Source organism: Papio anubis, chromosome 14 (genome assembly GCF_008728515.1).
Source record: "Papio anubis isolate 15944 chromosome 14, Panubis1.0, whole genome shotgun sequence".
Taxonomy (NCBI): domain Eukaryota; kingdom Metazoa; phylum Chordata; class Mammalia; order Primates; family Cercopithecidae; genus Papio; species Papio anubis.
In genome coordinates, this window is record NC_044989.1 from 38758268 (window position 1) to 38785777 (window position 27510).

Sequence of the window (27510 nt, forward strand, 5' to 3'; positions counted from 1 at the left end):
CCCGCCTTAGCCTCCCAAGTAGCTGGGATTACAGGCGCCTGCTGACATGCCCAGCTAATTTTTTGTATTTTTAGTAGAGACAGGATTTTGCTATGTTGGTCAGGCTGGTCTTGAACTCCCGACCTAAGGTGATCCACTTGCCTCAGCCTCCCAAAGTGCTGGGATTACAGGCGTGAACCACCGCGCCCGGCCTATTCTCTGGTTTTTAAAAATCCATCAATTCCTTAATTTGTTAATGTCTTTGTATCGCTGTTAAACAAAAAACAGGGCCGGGCTCGGTGGCTCATGCCTGTAATCCCAGCACTTTGGGAGGCTGAGGCCAGTGGAGGTCAGGCGATCAAGACCATCCTGGCTAACACGGTGAAACCCCGTCTCTTCTAAAAATACAAATTAAACAAAAAACAATGTTATATTCGTAGAGAATGTTTTTTTCATCCTGGCTGAGAAAAAGAGCCATGTATTTGTCCCCAGACTTTTTTTGTTTTGTTTTGTTTTTTGAGACAGAGTCTCGCTCTCTCACCTAGGCTGGAGTGCAGTGGCACTATCTTGGCTCACTGCAACCTCCACCTCCCAGATTCAAGTGATTCTCTTGCCTCAGCCTCCTGAGTAGCTGGGATTACAGGTGCCTAACACCATGCATGGCTAATTTTTGTATTTTAGTAGAGGCAGGGTTTCACTATGTTGGCCAGTCTGGTCTTGAACTCCTGACCTCAGGTGATCCATCCACCTCGGCCTCCCAAAGTGCTGGGATTACAGGCATAAGCCACCATGCCTGGCCCAGACTTTTGATATCTTGGCTTCCACCACCAATGTTAGCAAATATTTCTAGCAGAGTCTGGTAGCAAAAGCAACAGTCTTTAAATCACTAAGTATAATGATGACTAGAAGAACCAGTCGAAACACGACGACATTCATGTGTTCCTGAAACCATCCCCATAAACTTTATAAAATTAGTCAGGGAAGGAGGGAGGGGTAGAAACGAAAATAAACCAAGCTCACAGGGCATTCAGCGTTAATCATGAGGCCAGCTGCTCTCTGTCTGCTTCCTCATGGTTGCTTGGTGCCTGTTGCCTCAGAATCACATAGAACCTGTTACAAGATTTTAGTTCCCCTTAACTCCTCAATAGATAACAACTGGAACATTATAAAATGTTTAGCTTTATGTTTGAGATATTCTTTCTGGTCCCACATATCAACAACATTACTGACATCAGCTGGTCTGAAGGAACCCCCAGGATCTCACTCACCAAGGAATGCAGTTTTTACATCCTGATTATTTTATTCCCCTTACACTGACCAATCAAAAACTCCAGTCTTCCAGCCCCTCAGCCTCCATGATCATCTTAAAAGCCCCAGCCCAGAACTCCTGGGAAGAAAGGATTCGAAGTTCTCCTCCCATCTCCTCACTCGGCACCCTCTGCTGCAAACCTTGCTGTCTCAGTGTAACTGGTCTGTTACTGTGGATCAGGCATACAACCCTGTGGGTCCTACAACATTGCCACAAAACATAATAATTGTATGGGAACACACGGCTTCCTCTGCTGTCATCTGCCCCAGTAAAGACAGTTACATTCAGTTAGTCACTTCATGTGTTACTACTCCTACGTTCAACAAACATTTATGATAAACATTTCAACCTGACCCTGTTGTAGGCCCTAATAAAAGAATAAATGAGACACAGTCCCAACCCCCTCTGTGTCCATTCCAAGTACTCATATCTTAAAGACGGCTAAGGCAGATGGTTATATCTTTTTTCCTCCACAGACTTATGTGAGATTTCAAACACAGTGGATAACACAAATGAGGGTAAAGAGATATCCTCCCTGTAACATGAAATGATGTCATTACTCAAAAGCTAAAACCACGAGCTAGAATCCTCCCCCAGTGCCATTCTTCCCACTTACGAAACAATAGCATTAGAAGCTATAGTCAAAGGCAGACTTTAACTCTCTCTGATAAACTATTAATAACAAATGCATTTTACCAAAGTTAGCAAGATCCCCATACCAACTATAAGAGCCATAAAAATGATAATATCCTTTGTCAAAGTAATTTTACTCAGGAGAATTGAAGCTTAGTCCAAACCAATATAGAAGTCATATGTGGCGCTCGCGTCGGCAGCACATATACTAAAAGTGGAACGATACAGAGAAGATTAGTATGGCCCCTGCGCAAGGATGACACGCAAATTCGTGAAGCGTTCCGTATTTTTAATGAGATCACCTGGACACAGGAAGGGGAACATCACACACCAGGGCCTATTGTGGGGAGTGGGGAGCAGAGAGGGATAGCATTAGGAGATATACCTAATGTAAATGACGAGTTAATGGGTGCAGCACACCAACATGGCACATGTATCCATATGTAACAAACCTGCACGTTGTGCACATGTACCCTAGAACTTAAAGTATAATAATAAAAAAAAAGAAGTCATATGTGTAGAGACGTTCACAATATTATCTATGACATCTAAGAGTCAAGAAATCATTAGATAAATCATGATTGTCAACTAGATATACTGAGCGGTAATTATAAGACTCTTGTGACAATAAAAAACAATTTATTATTTAATGTAAAGTTTTGAAAAGTCTAATTTTTCTTTTTTTTTTTTTTTGAGATGGAGTTTTGCTCTTGTTGCCCAGGCTGGAGTGCAGTGGCACCACGATCTTGGCTCACTGCACCCTCCACCTCCTGGGTTCAAGTGATTCTCCTACCTCAGCCTCCCAAGTAGCTGGGATACAGGCATGCACCACCACGCTCAGCTAATTTTGCTTTTTTTAAAGTAGAGACAGGGTTTTACTATGTTGGTCAGGCTGGTCTCGAACTCCCAACCTCAAATGATCCACCCATCTCGGCCTCCCATAGTGCTGGGATTACAGGCGTGAGCCACCGTGCCTGGCCTGAAAAGTCTAATTTTTAAAAGTCTGACTGTGTGTACCAGGGCTTCCCAACCTTGGCACCATTGATGTTTTGGTCCAGATAATTCTTCGCTGAGAGGGAACTGTACATTGTAGAATGTTTAGCAGCATTCTTGGCCCCTACCCGCTGGATGCCACTAGCGCCACCCATCCTCAGTAGTGACAATCAAAAATGCCTCCAGACATTCCCAACTCCCCCCAAGGTGGCAAAATCACCCTGAGTTGAGAACCTTGTGTTATACTCTATGATCACAGCTATGTAAAAATGTATGCATATGTGGACAAAGCTGGGAGGAAATTTGGAAAAATTTAAAAGGCATTTTTAATAGGATTATGAAGTTACTGAAGTTTTTAAACATCCTCTTTAATACTTTTGCAATAAAAATACTAAAGGTTAAAATTGAATACTGTTATGAGTCACAAACTCTTCTAAGGAGTTTTAATCTTTAAAAGTTATTATACAGTTTCATTATTAGAGATAATTTTAATCTCCCATTATAATGACATCAAAGGAAACTTTATTTAGTGGATTGCAAAATCATTTTTTAAAAACCCATAAGGCCAGAACTGATATGTGATTCAGATGGAGAAGGACAGAATGACTCATTAGTACTAAGCATAATTCTTATTCCACAGAATGCTTCTTGGAGCTTGCTCAAATTCAGAAAGAATTTCTAAGGAAATTATGTATAAGAAAAAAATGAATTCAGAATGATTCCATCACTGCTACCCAACACTTGATTTGAGTAAGAACTTAATGTATGTTTGGCGTCAATGGGAAAGTCACTTAAAATATTTTGACAATTCTCAATTTTATTTTTTTAAATGTATTAAGGATTATAGCATCTAACATTCGCAGAATGTTCTACAGTGTTCATTCTCTCATTTAGTGAATTTGAGCCCAAGAAATAGAACTTCAGTTGTGAACATGTGCTGAGTAATATAAGTAGGTAATATAGAACAAAGAGTGTAGGCTACTCTGACACTGTAGGGTTGAGAAAGAATAAAATTGTCAATATTCAAATAGCCATTCTCTTCCTTGCTCCAGTAGAACAGGTGATTTTAAACTGTTTTAGAACAGTTTTAGAAAGTCTCAATGATATTATTCTACAAAGCAATATATCTGAGAGGTGGGTAACCCAATGCCTAAACCTTGCCAGAGAGGCAGGTGTAGATGGTTGACAATCACCCCCTCCTGTTCTGAGGCATATGTGTGATTCCATAAATAAACGCAGGGGTATCTGATGCTTGACTTAGACAGCTATGCCTGGAGGCTTGGGGAATTTGGAGGCTGAGGAAGAAAAGAAAAGGTAAAAGGCTACGAGCAAGAATCTCAAGAGACTGGAGAGAAAAACATGGCCTCTCACTCCTCCACATTTACTCTACCCCAACCCATTTGGTCCCGTGGACCCAATTAGGTCTTTATGAAGATCGGTGTTAGAAGATGAAGGAACTTTCTCATGCCATATTGTCAGATTCAGCATGTACAGCACTGTTTGAGACCCAGGTAATAAAGGACGAGTGGGCTGGGGGCATTGCCTTCATTTCTACACAGTGGGAGCAAAGCAGTCCAGTAAGTGCTGTGTAGGACAGGGCAACAGAAAATCAGAAATTACAGGAAGGGCCCCATCAGCAGGGCCAGCACCTCCATCCAACAGATTTGGTACAAGGGACTTCTGTCAGGAGACTGGACCTTCACAGGAACATAAGCAGACTTGTCCCTAAGGACATACAGGAAGCTCGCTCACAACTCCCAAATTAACTGGTGCAGATTTTATGAGGGGAAGTTATTGAAACCTTTCAGCTAGGCATTTAGTGTTATTATGAATTTTTTTGGTTTCCATGGGTTAACTAGGTACGGGAACATTCCGACTACATCTGATTTACAAAAAAAAATACCCCACCAATTCCTGATTTTACATTTCATAGGTGTCCCTCACTTTAAAAATAAGTATTTCATAAAAGTTCACTGTAAATAAGATATGAAGCAAATTCTATTTTCTCATAGGTAGCCATTTTAAAGTATAATTTACATAAGGAGTCGTCATTAAATTCTTTTTCAGTGAACAAAAATTCCAATAAGTGGATCAAAAACTTTTGATAATGAAGGACAGTGAGATGAAGGCTAGCTCAGAGTAGGCTAGGCACTGCAAGCCAATAGAGACACATCTCCAACTCTAAAAGTATTCCTCCACCATTAGCCACTGCCATGGTCACAGTTACCAGATTGTCAAGTTCATATTATGAAGCCTAAGAAGTAACAGTATAATAGCATCACTTCTGCAGGTACTATGATCATGACTCCGAATTAAAGTTCACTTAAAGCGACATAGAACAAATCAGTTCTGTGTCCATTCTGAAAGTTTAGAATGTTTTATATTGAATGAGGTGATCTGTGTTAGGGGCTATGCTAGCCGGCACACAAGGGCAAGATTCTAATCCATCAGTGGTAAGAGAACCTGTAACAGACAGCTCTCATTTTTAATAGCCAGTTTCCTCCTTATGATAGAACTCTCATTTCCTGTAAGGAACCCGATCCATGTGTCTCAAGTGGAACTGAACTCTCACTCGGGGCTACACAGCCATCATCACAAGAGTGGGCAAGTGACCCGACCAAGCCAACCAGAGTTCCCCATTTCCCTAGTCTGCTTGGTTATTCCAGAGAGATACATGTGACCAAGTAAAACATATCAGAATCAACCCTAGGAGCTTTTTGTCAGAGCTACTGGGAAAGACTGGCTCTTTTTACCAGATTTACTAAGCTAAGAACATAGGAGACTGGGATTGGAGAAGGTCAGAATGAAGCTGCAAGAGGTAAGCAGAGCTAAGAGATAGAAAAACAGCCCTAAAGACATCCTTTGAGCCCCTGGATCCCAGTTATGTCTAAAGCTGGTTCCACATTGACTCTTTTTTTTCTCATACCACCCATTCAGGTACAGTAGGCTTCATTGCTCCAATCCAGACAGTTTCCCAAGGTCATCAGGAGTAGAGATTCCCAGCATTTCCCAGTTCTGGGTTCCTGGGGTTTCTTCCAGGCAATGGTGCCAACAAAACAAGTGGTGGGACAACAAGAATACACAAGCACACGATTCACTGTCTTTGTTAACTTTGACCAAAGTCAGGGCAAGAGACAACAGTTGGAACTACCTACAGTCACTCCCAAGCCTGCAGAGTCTAACTAAACCTTTTTATGTAACATACACTATTTTCCTTCTGATATTATTTTATATTATTTTATTTTACTTTATTTTGAGATGGGGCACGATCTCGGCTCACTGCAGCCTCCACCTCCTGGGCGCAAGTGATCCTCCCACCTCAGCCCGCCAAATAGCTGGAACTACAGGTGCACACCACCTTGCCTGGCTAATTTTTTTGTGTTTTTTTGTAGAGACAGGGTTTCGTCATGTTGCCCAGGCTGGTCTCAAACTCCTGAGCTCATGCAATCCGCCCACCTCAGCCTTCCAAAGTGCTGGGATTATAGGCATGAGGCATGGTGCACCCAGCCAATATTATACTTTTATCAGTGGTACAAATCACTTTCAAAGCTCCACTCCAGATAGTCCCCCAAGGTTCAGTTAGCTAGACCACCTATAGTTTTGCCCCTAATTGTTTACTTTATTCAATGTGGTCTTTGTCATTATCATAAAGAGGTGTTCTATTGTCAGAACTGGAAGGGGAGCAAAGCAGCAACCACAATCATACCAGGTGAAATTCCCATGGATTCTTGGCTCCCTTTGCATTTGTTTTCACATAAACATTCTGCAATTTCTGCCAATTTGCGTCCTTGCTTTCTCTCCCTTTCTAAAACTTCTGGCTGACAGGTTCACTTTGCCCTGAATTTACTGATTTAACTCATTTTACTTCTACTAACTAACCTAAGGAGCTTTTCTTCCTCCTACATAATAGATTCACTCTCTGAATTTCTCCTTTAGATCAAAATTGTCCATTCAACTTGAGCCACCCACTTTAGTGAACCAATAAATTCCTCTTTTGGAATTCCTCTTTTGGAATCCTACCTGTTTGGGTAGGATTTCTTTCACCAATAAGTGATTTGAGCTCCTGCCACAATCTGCTGAACTATTCAGTTCTTCTCAGGGTTTTCATTCCTACAGCCAACTATTGGGATGCTACTATGGTTTGAATCTGTCTCCCAATATTCATGTGTTGGAAATTTAATTGCCATTGTAACAGTATTAAGAGGTGGAGTCTTTAAGGTATGATTAGGCCCTGAAAATAATGTTATCTTAGGAGTGGGCTCCTAACAAATAGATAAGTTTGGCCCCTGTCCTGTCTGTCCTGTGTGCTCTCTTGCCTTTCTCCATGGTGATGACACAGCAAGAAGGCCCTCCCAAGATGCAGACCCCTCAACATTGGACTTCTCAGCCTTCAGAACTGTAAGAAATAAATTCATTTTCTTTATAAATTACCTAGTCTGTGATATTCCATTATAGCAACATAAAATAGACTAGGACAAATGCTCATTACCATACATTCTGGGATTCAAAATAAAGTTAACTAGAAAAAGGAAGGAAAGCATGGTAGACTGACGACACTTCTGTGCCTCCTCCCAAACACCAGTGACACAATAGTAAAGGAATACACAGAAAAGAGGTTTTAGCCCCCAGCAACAAGTTGGAAAAGGAAACAAGAACAAAGAATGTTCAACAAGGCCGAGCACGGTGGCTCAAGCCTGTAATCCCAGCACTTTGGGAGGCCGAGACGGGCGGATCACGAGGTCAGGAGATCGAGACCATCCTAGCTAACACGGTGAAACCCCATCTCTACTAAAAAAAATACAAAAAAAAAAAAAAACTAGCCGGGCGAGGTGGCGGGCGCCTGTAGTCCCAGCTACTCGGGAGGCTGAGGCAGGAGAATGGCGTAAACCCAGGAGGCAGAGCTTGCAGTGAGCTGAGATCGGGCCACTGCACTCTAGCCTGGGCGACAGAGCGAGACTCCGTCTCAAAAAAAAAAAAAAAAAAAAAAAAGAATGTTCAACAAACTTAGGGAAGATAGAAAGTGAATGGAGAAGTAAAAATTACTTAATAGGACAGAGGAAGTGGAAATCTAAGCATCTTGGAGGGGAACTTCAATGAGTAATGAGCTATAAACAGTCTCAGTGCTTGCAGGCAGCAAGAACCACAGAAGGTAGAAGTGAAGCTGGGACTCCAAAATTAGTAAGATTGGAGGGCACATGTGGTTGGACTTCCAGTCTCCTGAACAACTCTCCAGCAGCCAGACCCCTGTCTGCTCACTACCCAAAAAGAGAACGGAGGTTCATACTCTGATTAACCCAACAGTCTCTGAACTTGAAGATTAAGCCACATGCAGAACAAAATGAGTTACAGAGCTGAAAAGACTGGAGTTTCATGTAAGAGACTATGTACTGAACTGTGAACATGTCAGGCATATCCCTTTCCTGCTCCCAAAATGCCAGCAACCAAGCATGTACCTACCCCCACCCCATGCCCCCCCACCACCAAACCTAATCAATCCTCTGGAGAAACTGGATAGTCCCAGAAAAAAGGCCTTCAGGCTCTGACATTACAGGGTTCTGCAATAATAAAGCTGGTTCACCATATAATCATCCTACAGAAAAGCCCTTTAGGCAACACACGTTGCCAATGCACCCAGAGTTTCCAAAGAGACTTTTTAGGAGGCACTCTTAAAAATAATAGCCAGCCAAGGATCCCAGACATTTCAAAAAAGTCTGCAACATGAAAGACAAATACCAAAACAAACAGAGAAAAATGGAATTCAGATGTTAGAAACCAGAGAGTTCTTGACCCTGAAAAGAGTAAAGTCAAGTTACAATCACTGTTTGTGAAGCTGTTTGATCAACAGAGTTAGTGCTGCTATGGCTACAGTCTCATATCGCCAAGGATAACATTCAACTACAAGTAATAGAAAACCAGACTTCAATGGCTTAAACAAACAGCCGTTTATTTTTGTGACATAACAAGAAGTTGGAGGTGGCAGCTGCAGGCATTCGTTCAATATCTCAATCATGGCAGAAATGGCACCTCTGTAATTTTCCACTCTTTTCTTCAGGGTCCAAGACAGCTGTTGCAGTTTCAGGAATCACATATATATTGTTCAAGGCCACAGACGGAAAAAAGGAGGTAAAGATAGTACCAACTATATCTGTCTTTATTGTATCATCTTATTGGTCAGAAGCATGTCATGTGGCCCCCGATTTGGCTGGGAAAGTTCATATCTATACCCAGAAATGCCATTGCTGCCCTAATAAAATTAGGATTATCTCAACAAGAAAGAAGAGGGAAATGGTCACTAAGCAGGTAACTAGCAGCGTCTATCACAGTCTTCAAAACAAATTGTAGTTCTCTGGAATTTATACTTTCATAAGATCATAAATGATTTTTAGGTGGTGACATAGAAGAAAGACCTGGAAAATGTTGATGAAACTAAAGGTAGAGATTCTGGTGTTTTATCTTTCAGATGACTAGAGTTTAGCCTTTTTGTAGCTGACATCACTTAAATGTCTTTCCTGTAACAAAGACCAGGAAGAAGCCACAGTTCCACAAAAATATGAGGTTATAAAGACATGGAATTCAACCTAGATGCCCATCAATGGTGGACTGGTTAAAGAAAATGTGGTAATACACACCCTGGAATACTATGCAGCCGTAAAAAGAATGAAATCATCTCTTTTACAGCAACATGGATGGAGCTGGAGACCATTATCCTAAGCAAATTAACTCAGGAACAGAAAACCAAATACTGAATGTTTTCACTTATAAGTGGGAGTTAAACATTAAGTATACATGGACTTGGCCGGGCACGGTGGCTCAAGCCTGTAATCCCAGCACTTCGGGAGGCCGAGACGGGCGCATCACAAGGTCAGGAGATCGAGACCAGCCTGGCTAACACGGTGAAATCCCGTCTCTACTAAAAAATACAAAAAACTAGCCGGGCGAGGTGGCGGGTGCCTGTAGTCCCAGCTACTCCGGAGGCTGAGGCAGGAGAATGGCATGAACCCGGGAGGCGGAGCTTACAGTGAGCTGAGATCCGGCCACTGCACTCCAGCCTGGGCGACAGAGCGAGACTCCGTCTCAAAAACAAACAAACAAAAAAAAGTATACATGAACTCAAATAAAGGAACAACAGACACTGGAGCCTACTCGAGGGTGAAGAGTGGGAGGAGGGTGAAGATCAAAAAACTATCTGTTGAGTACTATGCTTATTACTTGGGTGAGAAAATAATCTGTACACCAAACCCCTGTGACATGCAGTTTACCCATGTATAAAACCTGCACATGTACCCCCTAAAACTGGAATAAAAGTTGGGGGGGGAAGAAGGGACATATTTCAAAAGGGGAGAGAACTTAACTTTAGAAATTAACAAATGTTCACAAAATTGAAAAAATATATATATATGGCATTTCCATAACATTTTCCAGCCATATTTCCCACCTCTAATTTCAGTTTTGGGTTTCTACATACCTTCCTGTATATGGTAAATGTTGGCTCACCAATGGCATCAAGAACAGCACCACTACAATTGCTGTAAGAATTCTCACAGGTGAATATTTGCATTTAATATCGATGGTATGTTCCAAGATAGCTATAAGAAGTATACTGTAGACTCAAATGAGAACATTACACATCACTATGCGCCAACAGTTCCCATACTCATGTACAGTATAACCTTATTCCAGTTAGAATTCCAAATGTAGAGATCTTTGTTTTGCTTCTATTAACAGTGCCTGGAATATTGCTGGAATACAGTAGGGCTCAATGAGTATTTCTTTAATGAATGACTGAATCTCTTCGGTCATTTCCCTTTTCTCTTTACTTCCCTATTCCACCTCCCGCTTCTTTTGCAGAAGAAAACCACAACATGTCTGACATGTGAGGGCCTTGACCACAAAAGATAGAATTGTCCCCTACTTCTCATTATATGCTATAGTATTTTCACACTGTGCAGCCAGCAAAATGGTTATTACCGATCACCTACAGATAGTTGAAAGTCTAGAATTTTTAAATTACATCTAAAAGATTTGATGAAGAAAAATAATTTGCATAGGCTTTACCTCTGCTCCTACTATGTGTAAAAAGCATATTGTCATGGTTGTTTGTGGATTCTTCCTGACCTGTGCCACGGGCAAATGCTCCTGTGTTTTTTAGGGTATAGTTTTAAGGAGAGGGGAGTGAGGTGGTCAGGATAGGATGTGTTTGCAAGACCAAATACAACATAAGTTTGAAGCAGGACATTTTTAAGCAGACATTTTGATGTAGCCAGGTCAAAATGGCCCCGTATAAGTGTAAAATCACTGTTTTTTTAAAAAAGCACAAGTAATGGATGCAACAGACATTCTTGAACTTAGTTCACCTCCTATCAGCACTATCACTAAGGTACTACCTACAAATTTAATGAGTTTTTTTTTTTTTTAACTGAGAATAATGGAATCTGTTTGGGGGGGGGATGTGTATGTATATTTTTTCCCCCAACCAGAGTCTAATGTATATAATAAGATCAAGGATAACATAATCAGGAGGTCTACAGAAAGCAGACTGTCCATCCTGTAGCGTAGAACAGTTTAAAAACACCATTAAAAAATTTTTCTCTGGCACAGTGGCTTACGCCCATAATCCCAACACTTTTGGAAGCCGAGGCGGGTGGATTACCTGAGGTCAGGAGTTCAAGACCAGCCTGGCCAACATGGCAAAACCCTGTCTCTACTAAAAATACAAAAATTATCCAGGCATGGTGGTGAGCACCTGTAATCCCAGCTACTTGGGAGGCTGAGGCAGAGAAAATTGCTTAAAACCCAGGAGGCAGAGGTTGCAGTGAGCTGAGACTGCACCACTGCACTCCAGCCTGGAAAATAGAGCAAGACTCCATCTCAAAAAAAAAAAAAAAAAAAAAAATTCTCCTTTTTCAGTACAAAAACCCAAGATCCGATAGCAATTCATTTTCCTATCACCCAAAGAGATTTCATCAAGCTTTACATTCTTTAATAATTTTATTAATAATATTAATCATACTAAGTAATTATTATTTTACCATCAGAAAAAGTGGGCCACTAATTTCTCAGCCTGGAGGGATTCGAGAGAGGTCCTCAGCTCCACAGCTCCGGTCGCTTTGGTTCCTTCAGAGGCAGTTCATTGGTCATTTGGGTCAGCAGATTTGCATGAGGCCTGGTAAGCCAAGGAGGAGCCATCGTTGAATAGTCCATCAGGACTGGTTGCTATGGAGAAAAAGACAGAAACAAATAGATGTCTATCATTTAACTGCTGTGGCCTGTGAGCACCAGAAGACAATGTGTGCCTCGCTGAGGGGGAGTAAAAGTCAAGGTGGAAAAGTGAATCTGAGATGAGAACCGGGTTCTAGATTCCAACTATTTGAAAACTGACCAGCCAATCAAAAGTCTCATAGCCTTGGCTTTTAAACAGTCTTCTGGATGATTCAGTCATGGGGACAGATGTCCAGTGGCATCTTCAGGATGGTGGCTCAGTGATACTGGATTGCAGCATTCTGGGGCACTGAGGGGAGGGGCTTCAGATCCAGTTGGTATCCAGGATCTTTGCTGGTCTCTGCTGTGGAAGGACTAGTTTGGTCTTATTCCTGGATGATGACCCCTGAATGAAATGTTCGTTTCTCTCTGCCACTCATGGTATTCTGCTGCCCCCACTGATGGAGTTGATGGTTTTGTCCATTTGCATTTTCGTCCTGAAGTCTCTAAATACAAGGCTTTTTGTCCAAGCACATACCTCTATTCAGGGTGTGCTGGTAAATGTTTAACTGGCTATCTCCAAATTACTTCTTGTCCTCGGGCCCCTAACTGCTCGGGGCTGTCTCTAGCATGCCTCTTCTAGGACTGTCAGTTACTCTGGTTGTGCCCTCATGGACTCTACCTAATCTCCAAATACGCCACATGTCAAGCATTTTGTCAAACAGCTTACATATATGAACTCATGCAATCCTTACAGCAACCCTGGCAAGTAGATACCAGAGGGTAGAGCGTCTCAAAGATTGCACAATGTTTCTTCTCTGGTCTCTAGGTAAATAGAGATGAGAGCTTAGGGTGGCCAGCAGCAGACAGGGACTCCAGAGAGCGGCACTGAGAAAACTGATGGTAGTGTCCCACACTCCCTTTCCCTTCAGCCCTCTTCTCATGCAAGACTGTGTTACTAGCCAAACCAGAAAGGAACTGGGGAACAGCCAGCATTGCTGTCACCTCCTGGTCCCAGTCCTAGCCTCCACACCCCCATTCACTTTTTTTTTTTTTTTTTTTTTTTGAGATGGAGTCTCACTCTGTCGCCCAGGCTAGAGGGCAGTGGCGCGATCTCAGCTCACTGCAACCTCTGCCTCCCAGGTTCAAGCAATTCTCCTGCCTCAGCCTCCTGAGTAGTTGGGCTTACAGGCATATGCCACCACACTCAGTTAATTTTTTGTATTTCTAGTACAGATGGAGTTTCACCATCTTGGCCAGGTTGGTCTTGAACTCCTGACCTCAGATGATCCACCTGCCTTGGCCTCCCAAAGTGCTGGGATTACAGGCATGAGCCATGGTGCCCTGCCCCCATTCACTTTTTCAATAAATATTTATTAACTGTCTTTTATGGACAAGGTACACACTAGGTATTTCAGGGAATGCAACCGTGAGTAAACCATGATTCTCATTTGTCTTGTGAGAGATTATAATCTAGAACAGATGAGATGTGTACACAAATTATGATTTTTAAACTTTGCTACTTTATAAGTGTCAGAAGAGTTTTAGAGACAGTGAATCAAACCTCTTGTGTGACCCTATCCCCCAAATGCTCGGTGAGCATCTCTCATAGCTCAAGAGCAGCTTGCATTTAGATTGGTGATTTGTCCTTTAAAGAAATATGCCAAACACCATTAAAGATATATGGACTGAACACGGAAAAATGAAAATGGTTTATTTGTTAAAGTAGTGGAATTACGGGTGATTTTTTCCCCAGTGGTTTTGATTTACGTTATCATTATATAATGGTGCTTGAGCTTTGTCATGTTTAAAAGAAAAAGTTGAAATTATTGTCATCCACAACTCAGCTCCAGGGACTGATTCCCAAGTTAGCTTAGCTCACCTCTGAATTAATCTCCTGAGGATCTTAGAAAACTCTATAGAGTTCCACAGAACACTGCCAGCTTTACATAGTCACAGCAACATATTTTTAAACCATTTGTGGATGTTTTCTACATCATATGTAACATGAAATGGTTTTTAAATGGTGTTAAACCTTTGAAAAGTGATGTGCTTGTAGAACTGTCTTCTTAAGACCCACTGTGGGATTTTTCCCCTCCCCCGCCATCCTTTTGCTGTTAGTGATAACAGTCCCACAAGGGCACACTGTCAGTTAACTAGATAGGAAGTTTCATTAGGCAAACAGGTGTCAGCAGTGGCACAATCTACTCATTTATAAATGATTGTATTAGGGTTCCCTAGAGGGACAGAACTAATACACATATATAAAGGGGAGTTTATTAAGGAGTATTGACTCACACAATCACAAGGTGAGGTCCCACAATAGGCCATCTGCAAGCTGAGGGGCAAGGAAGCCAGTCTGAGTCCCAAAATCTCAAAAGTAGGGCAACCAACAGTGCAGCCTGCAGTCTGTGGTCGAAAGTCCAAGAGTCCCAAAGCTGAACAACTTGGAGTCTGATGTTTGAGGGCAGGAAGCATCCAGCACAGGAGAAAGACAGAGGCCAGAAGACTCAACTAGTCTAGTCTTTCCTCATTCTTCTGTCTGCTTTTTATTACGGACATGCTGCCAGCTGATTAGATTGTGCCCACGTAGGTTGAGGCTGGGTCTGTCTGGTTTTTTTTTTGTTTTTTTTTTTTTGAGACGGAGTCTCGCTCTGTCGCCCAGGCTGGAGTGCAGTGGCCGGATCTCAGCTCACTGCAAGCTCCGCCTCCCGGGTTCACGCCATTCTCCTGCCTCAGCCTCCCGAGTAGCTGGGACTACAGGCGCCTGCCACCTCGCTCAGCTAGTTTTTTGTATTTTTTTAGTAGAGACGGGGTTTCACCGTGTTAGCCAGGATGGTCTCGATCTCCTGACCTCGTGATCCGCCCGTCTCGGCCTCCCAAAGTGCTGGGATTATAGGCTTGAGCCACCGCGCCCGGCCTGAGGCTGGGTCTTTCTTTCTCAGCCCTCTGACTCAGATGTTAACCCCCTTTGGCAACACCCTCACAGATACACCCAGGAACAATATTTTGCATCCTTCAATCCAATCAAGTTGACACTCAATTTTAACCATCACAATGATCATTACCTGATTACTCGCATTTAACACCAATCTAAGCCAAGAGTCCTCTGATGAGAAACTGGGCTCTATAAATATGAGGAAAGATTTCTCTGAGCCCTTGGCAGCCGTTAAGCTACTCCCATTAACAGCCTCCCTCATACTCTGTATAGGATTTCCCACTCATAAAGAAGGGCATGGGGACTGCATCAGCCTTTAACAAGATATGATTCCTGAAACTGCAGTCACCATCTTGGACCATGAGGAAACAAAGGAGAAAATCACAAAGGTGCCATTTCTGCCATAATTGGGATATTGAACCAATGCTTGCAGCTGCTACCTCCAACTTCTTGTTTTGTGACAATAATAAATGGCTATTTGTTTAAGCCATTATAATCTGGTGGTGGGTTGCTTGCATCTAATCCTTAGTGATATGAGACTGTGGCCATGGCAGTGCTAACATTGCCGATCAAACAGCTTTACAAGCAGTGACTGTAACTCGACTTTACTCTTTCCAGGGTCAAGAACTCTCTGCCTTCTAACATCTGAATTCCATTTTTCTCTGTTTGTTTTCGTATGTGTCTTTCACGTTGCAGGTTTTCTTGAAATGTCGGAATCCTTGGCTGGTCATTAGTTTTTAAGAGTGCCTCCTAAAAAGACTCTTTGGAAGCTCTGGGTGCATTGGCAAGGTGTGTTGCCTCAAGGGCTTTTCTGTAGGACAATTAGATGGTGAACCAGCTTTATTTTTGGGGGGACCCTGTAATGTCAGCAGCAGCCCCTCCAGAGAGATCCTTCCACCATTTCTCCTCATCAACTCCCCCTCCACTCTTCCCAGCCCCAACTCCAGCCTCTCCAGTGATCTCAGACTTTCAGGAAATAACTTAGGGAAAATAGATCTTTATTTTAGAGGATGATATGGCCATATCTGAAGCTATGTGTCAAGTAATGTTATAGCAGTGCTCTATAATTCTTGGTGATATCACAGTATGCTGTACTCAGTGACAGCCTAACTGGAAAAAACATTAAGTAGTAATAATGATATTTGACATATTGAGAACACACCATGTGCCAAGCAGTTCGTTAAACACTTTATACATATTAACTCATTACCCAGCCAAGTATATGCTCAGTACTTCCCATTGTACCAATGAGGAAAGGGAGGCCAGGAGGTTATGTAACCTGCCTAGAGTTACACAGCTAGTGAATGGATCGTTGGAATCAGGTTTTTCGTTGTTGTTGTTGTTTTGTTTTTTGTTTTTTTGTTTGTTTTTGAGACGAAATCTCACTCTGTTGCCCAAGCTGGAGTGCAGTGGCGCAATCTCAGCTCACTGCAACTTCTACCTCCTGGGTTCAAGCTATTCTCCTGCCTCAGCCCCCTGAGTAGCTAGGACTACAGGCACCTGCCATCATGCCTGGCTAATTTTTGTATTTTTAGAAGAGACGGCGTTTCACTATGTTGACCAGGCTGCTCTTGAACTCCTGACCTCATGATCCACCTGCCTAGGCCTCCCAAAGTGCTGGAATTACAGGCATGAGCCACCATGCCCGGCCTGGAATCAGATTTTCTTACAGTGCAAGCAGGTATAAGCAAATTATGTTTGGCAGGACACACTTTAAAGTCAGACTTCAAAGAATTCTCACAACGTTCCAAGGAACATGACCTCACAATAAAAAATTATGTAACACACAAAGAAACAAGCCACAATATGTGAGAGTCATCAGAAACAACAGCAAAATCAGTTTGCAAAAACTTTTGATATTAGATGATCAATTATAGATTTATTTTATAAATATATAGAATGTATTTAACATTGAAAGTATAAACAGGAGAATATAAAAACTGACAAAGCAGATCTGAACAACTAGAATAACTAAAAATTAAAAATTTTAATTGAAATAAAAAATCAAAGGGACGGTTAGCATATTAAAAACATGAAAATTTAACAATAGGCTGTCATGACAAAAAAAAAAAAAAGAGAGAGCAAGAGAATCAGGCCAGGCACAGTGGCATATCCCTGTAATCCCAGCACTTTGGGAGGCCGAGGCAAGTGGATTGTTTGAGCCCAGGACTCCAAGACCAACCTGGCCAACATAGTGAGAACCCGTCTCTATCTTAAAAAGTAAAAAATATTTTAACTTAAAAAAAACATTAGTATACTAGAAGATAGAAGTCAAGAAGTTTCTCAGAATACAGTACAAAGAGAAAAAGAGTATCTTCAAAAACCCTCTAGCAGGTGGTACATTAAAATCATATCCATTAAAATCAGACATTTAAAAATGATGGCCACTATCATCACATCTATCAAATATTGTACTAGGGGTCTAAGCAGCCCAATAAGATAAGAAAGAAATAACTGGAAAAGTAGAAAGAAAACTGTGGTTATTTGAAAATGATAGAATCTGATGGAATAATCTCCAGATAAATTCTTAGAATAAGTAAGGTTCTTAGACACAAAAATCAGTTCACAAATATCAACAGCATTTCTATAAAGTACAAGATATAATAACATTAGTTTTTAAAATACCATTAAAATGGCAATGAAAACTATAAAGTGATTAGAAATAAATCCAGCAAGTTATTCTTGTAACAGCTATGTGTAGAACAATATTGCATTTGTGTCCTATTGCTGCTGTAACACATGACCACAAACTTCGCATCTTAAAACAACCCAAGTTTATTATCTTACTGTTCCGGAGGTCAGTAGTAGGAGAGAGTTTTATGGGCCAAAATCAAGTTGTCATAGCCACATTCTTCCTGGAGGCTCTAGGAGAGAACCTTTTCATTGCCTTTTCCATGTGATACCGGCTGCCTGCATTTCTTGGCTAGTGGCCCCTTTCTCGATCTTCAAATTCAAACCCTGCTTCAGTCCTCACATCTTCTCTCTGACTTTGACCCTCTTGTCTCCCTCTTATAAAACCCTTGTGATTACATTGGGCCCATCTAGATAACTCAGATGTAATGTAACATATCACAGGCTCTGGGCATTAGGACATGGACATCTTGGCAGGTGGCATTATTCTGTCTACCACAAATATAAATGGAAAGACATATCAGGTTTTTTGTTTTTTTGGGTTTTTTTTAGGTGAGGTCTCACTCTTAGCCCAGGCTGGAGTGCAGCAGTGCAACCATGCCTCACTGCTGCCTCAATCTTCTGGGCTAAAGCAATCCTCTTGCCTCAGCCTCCCAAGCAGCTGGGACTACAGGCATATGCCATCATGCCCAGCCAATTTTGTATTTTGTGTAGAGACACAGTCTCACCATCTTTCCCAGGCTGGTCTCGAACTTCTGGCCTCAAGTAATCCTCCTGCCTCGGCCTCCAAAAGTGCTGGGATTGTAGGTGTGAATCACCACACCTAGCTAAGACATACCTTTTTCATAAAGAGAACATCATAAAGATGTCTGTTCTCTCAAACTGATTTATAGATTCCATGCAATTCTGAATCATACGCCATTAGGTTTTTTTTTTTTAATTAAACTTTACAAGTTTTTTCTAGCATTTATATGAAAGAACTAAGTGCTGAGTATAGGCAAGACACTCCTGAAGAACAGATGCCCTACTGGATATTAAGACTTAGTATGAAGCTATAATATTTAAGACTTAGTGGTATTGATCAGAGACAAATCCACCAGGAGAACAGACTCACGTAGAGACCTGATATATGATAGAACTGTACTGCATCAGGTCATAGAAGCAAGCATACACTATAATTGCATTGATACAAAAGTTGAAAACAGGAAATATCAAGCAATATATTATTTAGGACACACACACACACACACACACACACACACACATATATGTATGGTAATACTACAAAGAAAAGCAAGGCATAAAATTTACCACTGGTAACCCCAAGACTGGGACGGTTGAGACTCGGGAGTCTTACATAATGCTTGCTCCAAAGTACTGCTAATGTTCTACTTCTTTTTTTTTTTTGAGACGGAGTCTTGCTTGTCACCCAGGCTGGAGTGGTGCGGCACAATCAATCTCGGCTCACTGCAAGTCTCCTGCCTCCCTGGGTTTATGCCATTCTCCCGGCCAGCCTCCTGGGCAGAAGGCTGGGACTACAGACTCTCAGCCACCTCGGCCTCGCTGTTTTGTATTTTAGAGACGGGGTTTTTCCACCGGGTTAGCTGTGATGGTCTCGGACATCTTTCTCTGACTTTGTGATTCACTGGCCTCGCCTCCCAAAGTGCTGGGATTACAGGCTTGAGCCACCGCTACCGCCTTTAATGTTCTACTTCTTAAGCTGAATGTGGGGTGTAGAGGTGTTAATTTTATTATTAGTCTTTTTTTTTTGAGACAGAGTCTCACCATCACCCAGGCTGGAGTACAGTGGTGCAATCTCAATCTCATCTTACTGCAACCTCTGCCTCCCAGGTTCAAGCGATTCTCATGCCTCAGCCTCCAGAGTAGCTGGGATTACAGGTGTGCACCGCCATGCTTAGCTAATTTTTGTATTTTCAATAGAGACAAGGGTCCACCATATTAGCCAGGCTGGTCTCAAACTCCTGACCTCAAGCAATCCTCCCACCTCAGCCTCCCAAAGTGCTGGGATTACAGGGGTGAGCCACTGAGCCCAGCTTATTATTAGTCTTTAAATTGTGCACTATGTTATAGATACCCTTTTGTTTGAATACTATCTTCATATTTTTAATTTAAAAGGTAATCTGAGTTCATTTAAAAATTTCCTTTAAAACAAGTTAAAATGCATAAAACAATGTAAAGTTAAAGTATCAGTGTTGTATCCAGTTCATATAAACTAATCAGATAAACATTAAGACTACGTTAGAAAATGACATAGAAGTCATTAATAAACAAATTCACACAAGAATAAATCTAAATGGCAATATATGGAATTTTATTTGTTTTTTTTTTTTTGTTTTTTTTTTTGAGACGGAGTCTCGCTCTGTTGCCCAGGCTGGAGTGCTGTGGCCGGATCTCAGTTCACTGCAAGCTCCGCCTCCCGGGTTCCCGCCATTCTCCTGTCTCAGCCTCCCGAGTAGCTGGGACTACAGGCGCCCGCCACCTCGCCCGGCTAGTTTTTTGTATTTTTTAGTAGAGACGGGGTTTCACCGTGTTAGCCAGGGTGGTCTCGATCTCCTGACCTCGTGATCCACCCGTCTCGGCCTCCCAAAGTGCTGGGATTACAGGCTTGAGCCACCGCGCCCGGCCAATATATGGAATTTTAAAAAGAAACTTCCATCAATCTAGCAGTTTAAAAATCAAATATTTAAATATTATCGCCTCTCTAATTCAAAGGGGGTTAAAAATATCATACTGGTTGTTGGTATGATACTGCTGATAGGCAAACACATCGACAAGAATTTGTGAAAAAACGATTTATCAATACCTGTCAAGGGTCCTAAAGTGTTTATGCCCTTTTGTTAAATAATACAATTTCCCGAAATATGTACTAGAGATAATTCTTATATATCAAGAAATATTTTTGTGACAAAAAAATAATATTAACTAAATGCTTATGCTGGTGCCAAGCATGGTGCTAAATCCACCCCACAAATTAGGAGACTTGGGTTACTGCCAACACTACTCAGCCTGGAGATACTAGGAGGGTCAGGATCGAAACCCAGCAGTGTGATTTCGGAGCCCATATTTTTAAGCACCACACCATACTGTAGCATTGCAACCTGGTTTCTACTTGTTGAGAGAGAAAGAAAAATTTTAATGATTAAATAACCAATATGAGACAATTATTCAAAATGAAAATGAAAGAAAAAAATCTAGAAATGACCTGAATGTTCAGTAACAGCCAAACAGCAAAATTAAGCATGGTATATTTATATGTAATAGGCAGGGGGAAACCACTCATTTCAAAAATTTTAATACGTGGAAAAAATACATCTTAAAATTGAATAAATGTGGTATTGTGATTCAGTACAAATGTATCACTGTTATAATTAAACTAAAAATTAAAGTCCTACTGATAATGGGTCGATAGTATCATCTTAATCATCTTAGCAAAGAACCACACATTGTTTTGTTTTGTTTTGTTTTTTTAAGACAGAGTCTCGCTGTGTCTCCCAGGCTGGAGTACAATGGCGCGATCTTGGCTCACTGCAACCTCCATCTCCTGGTTTCAAGCGATTCTCCTGCCTCAGCCTCCTGAGTAGCTGGGATTACAGGTGCCCACCATCATGCCCAGCTAATTTTTATAGAGATGGGGTTTCTCCATGTTGGCCAGGCAGGTCTTGAACTCCTGACCTCAGGTGATCCGCCCAACTCGGCCTCCCAAAGTGCTGGGATTACAGGCATGAGCCACTGCACCCAGCCCATACATTCTTTATTTCTATTTTAATTTAATGTGAATAGATAACGCATTCATTCATTCACATTGTCCAAGCAGCAAACAAGTATAAAAATATACACAATAGAAAGTCTCACCCCTACTCCGCTCCAGGGCCCACTGGTTTCCATTCTCAGCCTCAAATGGGTTGTCAATATTAGTATTTTCTTGTCTGGCCTTCCAGAAGGCTGTTCCTAGTCAAAGACAATATACATTCTTTGTCCTCTTCCTTTTTTATACAAATTATAAAAGACTATACACATTTCTCCAGTAAGTTACTTTTTGCATTTAATAGATCTTGAAGATCTGTCTAAATCAATACAAAAGCACTTACTCATTTTTTAATAGCTATATAGTATTCCACAGTGTAGCTATGCCATAAATAATTTAACAAGGCCTATACTGATTGACATTTATGTTGCTTCCAATTTTTTTTCTAAAAAACTTTTCTGAAGTGACCATTTCTTTTGCTATTACAAAAAAAAAGCAATGAATAATATTCATTCAATACTATCTCTAGAAATCATTATTAAAAGTATAATAGAATGCTGGGTCCAAATGTACATACACTTGTAATTTTTAAAAATAATTTCAACTTTTGGGCCAGGCACGGTGGCTCATGCCTGTAATCCCAGCACTTTGGGAGGCCGAGGCGGGCAGATGACGAGGTCAGGAGATCAAGACAATCCCGGCTAACATGGTGAAAACCCCATCTCTACTAAAAATACAAAAAATTAGCTGGACTTGGTGGCAGGTGCCTGTAGTCCCAGCTACTCAGGAGGCTGAGGCAGGAGAATGGCGTGAACCCAGAAGGCGGAGCTTGCAGTGAGCCGAGATTGTGTCACTGCACTCCAGCCTGGGAGACAGAGTGAGACACCATCTCAAAAAAATAATAACAACAATATAATAATAATAATAATAATAATTTTAAGTAGTCCCCAGTGTCTTTGTTGCCGCCTTTATGTCCATGGGTACCCAATGTTTAGCTCCTACTTATAAGTAAGAACATGCAGTATTTGGTTTTCTGTTCCTGCATTAATTTGCTTAGGATAATGGCCTCCAGCTGCAGCTATGTTGCTGCAAAGGATATGATTTTGGTTTTTTTTAAATACAATTGTTTTTAAAAACAATTGCAATTTTAATGGATACCGCTAATCTCTAATCGGCTAATATCTTGATGCTGTTAGGCTTCCTACCAAGAACATAGTCTCCCTTTCCATTTGTCCCAGGCTCTTTTTGTGAAGAGCAACACAATCTGGATCCACTACTTTTCAAAAAGCAGTGCGTATATGCAAAACTTTACCTACCAATGATTTCAGCGATGCACCCTAAAAAAAGTTAAAAGGAAATGGGTCACTATGTTAATACTAAATAATCTATCAGGGCAGGTGGGATTTGGGATTATATGGGTATTCTTCTTTATTCTTTCTTGCATTTTTCAATTTCTTGCTTTATTTTGTTTTATTACAAAAGTGATAAAACAAAATAAAGCAAGAAATTGTCACCCATACCCTGGGCGACAGAGCGAGACTCTGTCTCAAAAAAGAAAAAAAAAAAATTCTTTTTTCTTTAGTCACAGAATAGTCAGTAACTTTCAAAGTAATAAAATTTAGCATCATTCACCAGAGAAAAAGCAATATAAATCTATGAAAATTTGCCCCAAAGGATTAGGTACTTTGAGAAGAAATTTTAAACTGTCTAGATAAAGCACATTTCCCCTTTGACCTAACCATGTCCCTGTATCAGATGACAAACTCATGAAAGACCAGTAAAGAGGAAGCTGTACCCTTGCTCTGAGTTTGACCTTTCTCAAAGCAGAATGTGGTTTTACTAAAATAAGAAAATAATCTATCAAGGTCATGCAGTACTTGATTGTTATCTTACAAAATTTGGCAGAAGTTTTGCCCTAAACATATGAGCAATGCTGACAATTCCATTACAAAATTTATTTAAGCTGGTGCCACTGCTGCTGATGCATAATCTCATTTTAAGAAACTTCATTGTTTTTGGAAATCACAGTTTTAGAGATTCGTAATTTGATTTTTAAGTAGGATAATTTACATAAAGATTGCCTGAAAGGAAAAATTCTAATATAATTGAGACTCATTGGAGGAAAATTTTACTGAGAATTTCCTTTAGGGGACATTTCCTATGTAGTACAAATGACTTTTCCCTTTTAGTCAATTTTTATAATAATTCTTTTTTATGGCCCCAAACCTTTTGTTTGTTGTTGTCATTATGTTTTGTATATTTGAAATGGGGTCTTACTGTGTCACCCAGGCTGGAATGCAGTGGCACCAATCATAGCTCACTGCAGCTTCAAACTCCTGGGCTAGGTGTCCCTCCTGCCTCAACCTCCCAAGTAGCTAGGACTACAGGCACATGCCACCACACCTGACTTATTTTTTTAAATAATTTTTGTAGATACCAGGTCTTGGTATTTTACCCAGGCTGGTCTTGAACTTCTAGCCTCAAGTAATTATCCTGCCTTGGCCTGCCAAAGCACTGGGATTACAGGCATGAGCCACTATACCTCAAAACCTCTTGAACTTCTCATTCTGGGAAGAAGAAAAGATGGAAGAAAAGGAAAGCAGGTCTTAAAATCCTGGGGGAAGCAGAGGAAGGACCATCCTTAATTACATTAAGGGCTCATCCTAGGCAAAATTACAAGGAAGTTTCCTCTTCTTCTTCTATCATACCTCCTAGTATCCTTTCCAACTTACCTATTTTGTATTTCTTCAAACTCTTGCTCCTGGCCAGATGTCAAACATGGACAGCTATCTAATAAACAAATCCTCACCGAGATGGTTTCCCTTTCCAAAGAATATTCATATTTCTAAAGACCAAACAAACATAAGTCTGATAGTGGTATTTTAGAAAATATGAGAGAGCATTGGGTGCAGTGGCTCATGCCTGTAATCCCGGCACTTTGGGTGGCCAAGGCAGGTGGATAACTTGAGGTGAGGAGTTCGAGATCAGCCTGGGTAACATGGTGAAACCTCGTCTCTACCAAAAATACAAAAGTTAGCCAGGCGTGATGGTGCACACCTGTGGTCCCAGTTACTGGGGAGGCTGAGATGGGAGGATTGCTAGAGCCCAGGATGCAGAAGTTGTAGTGAGCCGAGATTGTACCACTGTACTCCATCCTGGGTGACACAGTGAAACCTTGTCTCAAAAAATAAAAAACAGAAAGAAAATATGAGAGGCTGGTGGAAAAACATAGGAGGCTTTTATCAGCATCCCTGACTCACAACACACAGGTTAGTCATATATGCCACCTGCTTAAGATTAGTGCCAGGTCCCCAAAATGCCCTAGAGAAAATATCTTGATTACTTCTGCCTTCAAATAAAGAAAGAGGGAAAAGATTTAAAGTGACAGCATATAGATTTTGTTTTTTGAAGCAAAAGAAAACCTCCAAATCATACATCATTAGGGTTTCATTTAACATACTCAAAATATATTTAAACTATTAGATACAGGAGATTCACAAAGTCTTCATAGAAAAATTAAAAATGAAGGTATATACCACATCCAATGTATATCTCAGTACAAGAAATAATTAATCCTCCCAATTATAGGAGGATTTTTTGTTACTTGGTAGGTCACTGAGTTTTTCCAGATTAGGGGCAATGAAAGCTCCCACCTACTATATATTTTTATTCTCCTGGCTGGGTGCAGTGGCTCATACCTGTAATCCCAGCACTTTGGGAGGTCAGGGCAGGTGGATCGCTTGAGGCCAGGAGTTCCAGCGAGACTCCATCTCAAAAAAAAAAAAAAGAAAGAAAGATAGTGAGTGAGTTTTCCTGAGATCTGGTTGGGTAGCACCTCCCCTTTCTTTATCCTGCTCTGCCATGATAAGGCCTGCTTGCTTCCCCTTCACCTTCTGCCATGATTGTAAATTTCCTGAGGCCACCCAGCCATGCTTCCTGTACAACCTGTGGAACTGTGAGTCAATTAAATCTCTTTCTTCATAAATTACCCAGTATCAGGTAGTTCTTTATCACACTGTGAGAACAGATTAATACAGTTACCAAGAGACTAAGACGCAGAATTGTAGCAGGGAGAAGTCAAGATATATCTAGGAGACAGCATCCCACTAGATCTGATGGCTAGAGGGGACTCACAGACCACTTCCTCAAGGCCTGGTGTCTGGGGATACAGCTGCCACCTGGCGTACCCCAATCCAGCAGGGAAAACTGGAAGTCCCAAGATTAAGAGCAAGTAGCAAGAACTCCATCAGAAAAGGAAGGGAGGGAGGGAGGGAGGAAGGAAGGAAGGAAGGAAGGAAGGAAGGAAGGAAGGAAGGAAGGAAGGAAGGAAGGAAGGAATGAACGAACGAACGAAGTAAGGAAGGAAGGGAGGCCGGCCGTGGTGGCTCACACGTGTAATCTCAGCACTTTGGGAGGCTGAGGTGGGCGGGTCACAAGGTCAAGAGATCAAGACCATCCTGGCTAACATGGTGAAACCCCGTCTCTACTAAAAATACAAAAATTAGCTGGGCGTGGTGGCACATGCCTGTAGTCCCAGCTACTCGGGAGGCTGAGTCAGGAGAATGGTGTGAGCCCGGCGGGAGGAGCTTGCAGTGAGCCGAGATCACACCACTGCACTCCAGCCTGGGCGACAGAGTGAGACAAAAGAAAGAAAGGGAGGGAGGGAGGGAGAGAGGCGGGCGGGCAGGCAGGCAGGCAGGCCGGGCGCGGTGGCTCATGCCTGTAATCCCAGCACTTTGGAAGGCCGAGGCGGGCGGATCACGAGGTCAGGAGATTGAGACCATTGTGGCTAACACGGTGAAACTCCGTCTCTACTAAAAATACAAAAATTAGCTGGGCGTGGTGGCACATACCTGTAGTCCCAGCTACTCGGGAGGCTGAGGCAGGAGAATGGTGTGAACCTGGGAGGTGGAGCTTATAGTGAGCCAAGGTCGCGCAACTCTCAATTCCATAAGGCAAGAAAACTTTATACTTTTCTGTATTTTTAATTTAAAATTTTTAAAAATGGAAGAGACTGAAGTAGAAGGGGGTGAATTCATAAAGGATTCCTGAAGAAGATGAGTTTTTTTTTTTGTTTTTTTTTTTGTTTGTTTGTTTGTTTTTTTTTTTTTGAGACGGAGTCTCGCTCTGTCGCCCAGGCTGGAGTGCAGTGGCCGGATCTCAGCTCACTGCAAGCTCCGCCTCCCGGGTTTACGCCATTCTCCTGCCTCAGCCTCCCGAGTAGCTGGGACTACAGGCGCCCGCCACCTCGCCCGGCTAGTTTTTCGTATTTTCAGTAGAGACGGGGTTTCGAAGATGAGTTTTGAGTGTGTATGTAATGTACCCCTAAATGTAAAAAATGGACCTTGGAGGAGTTTTCCTTTTGGATCCTGTGATAACACAGAAAGCACAATTAATAGTCCCTGTTTTTCATAAGATAGTTCGGGATATAAAAATTAGCTATGTGAAACACTCAGTGACCAATATATACTCAGAGTTTAAAGTTATCATTTATTACTAATAAAAGAGAAAGCAAAAAATTACTCAGAATGAATGATCCAGAATTTTTCATGACCCCATCTCAAATATATCATCTCCATTTCTTTCAACTTTCCCACCCACTGTCATCTACACCTATGTCATCATCACATCAATGATGCCTTTGGAATGGTCTTAAACTAAAAACAAAGGGAGGAAGAAAAGGAGGTAGGGACGGAAGGAGAAAGAGAAAGAATGGGGGGACAAAGGAGGGAGGGAAGGAGACAAAGAGGGAGAAAGAAGGAGGGATGGAGAGAGACAAGGAGGAAAGAGAGCAGAGAGCTCAATGTATATTGGTAACTCACTAATGGGCAGGATTATCATTCATTCTAGAAAAAAAGGAAAAAGCAGATAAACCCACAATATCACACTGGACAATAAGAAGTTTTCTTTTTTGAGGAACAAGAGCAAAAGTTGTCCTAAAAGGATACAAGTCTCCAACCCTGTGACTAAAATATGCCAGAATATTTTTGGCTCTTTTGGGTTGGCTATTTTTATGAGTATATTATTTCAACACAAATCCTCCTTCTTCATGTTTCTCAATCC

At 41.5% G+C, this 27510-nt stretch overlaps 1 long non-coding RNA gene and 1 other non-coding gene across 2 annotated transcripts; one reads left to right on the plus strand and one right to left on the minus strand.

Annotated features, from left to right (window-relative positions):
* Positions 1-2105: 2105 nt before the first annotated feature.
* On the plus strand, positions 2106-2212 carry LOC116270479. The gene has a single exon (XR_004178506.1). It is a non-coding gene; the product is annotated as a U6 spliceosomal RNA (small nuclear RNA).
* A 9608-nt stretch (positions 2213-11820) lies between these two features.
* Positions 11821-25190, minus strand: LOC108581605. The gene is made up of 3 exons (XR_001894029.3): positions 25146-25190; positions 21555-21650; positions 11821-12127 (listed from the first exon to the last, which is right to left on the minus strand). It is a non-coding gene; the product is annotated as an uncharacterized LOC108581605 (long non-coding RNA).
* Positions 25191-27510: the final 2320 nt, after the last annotated feature.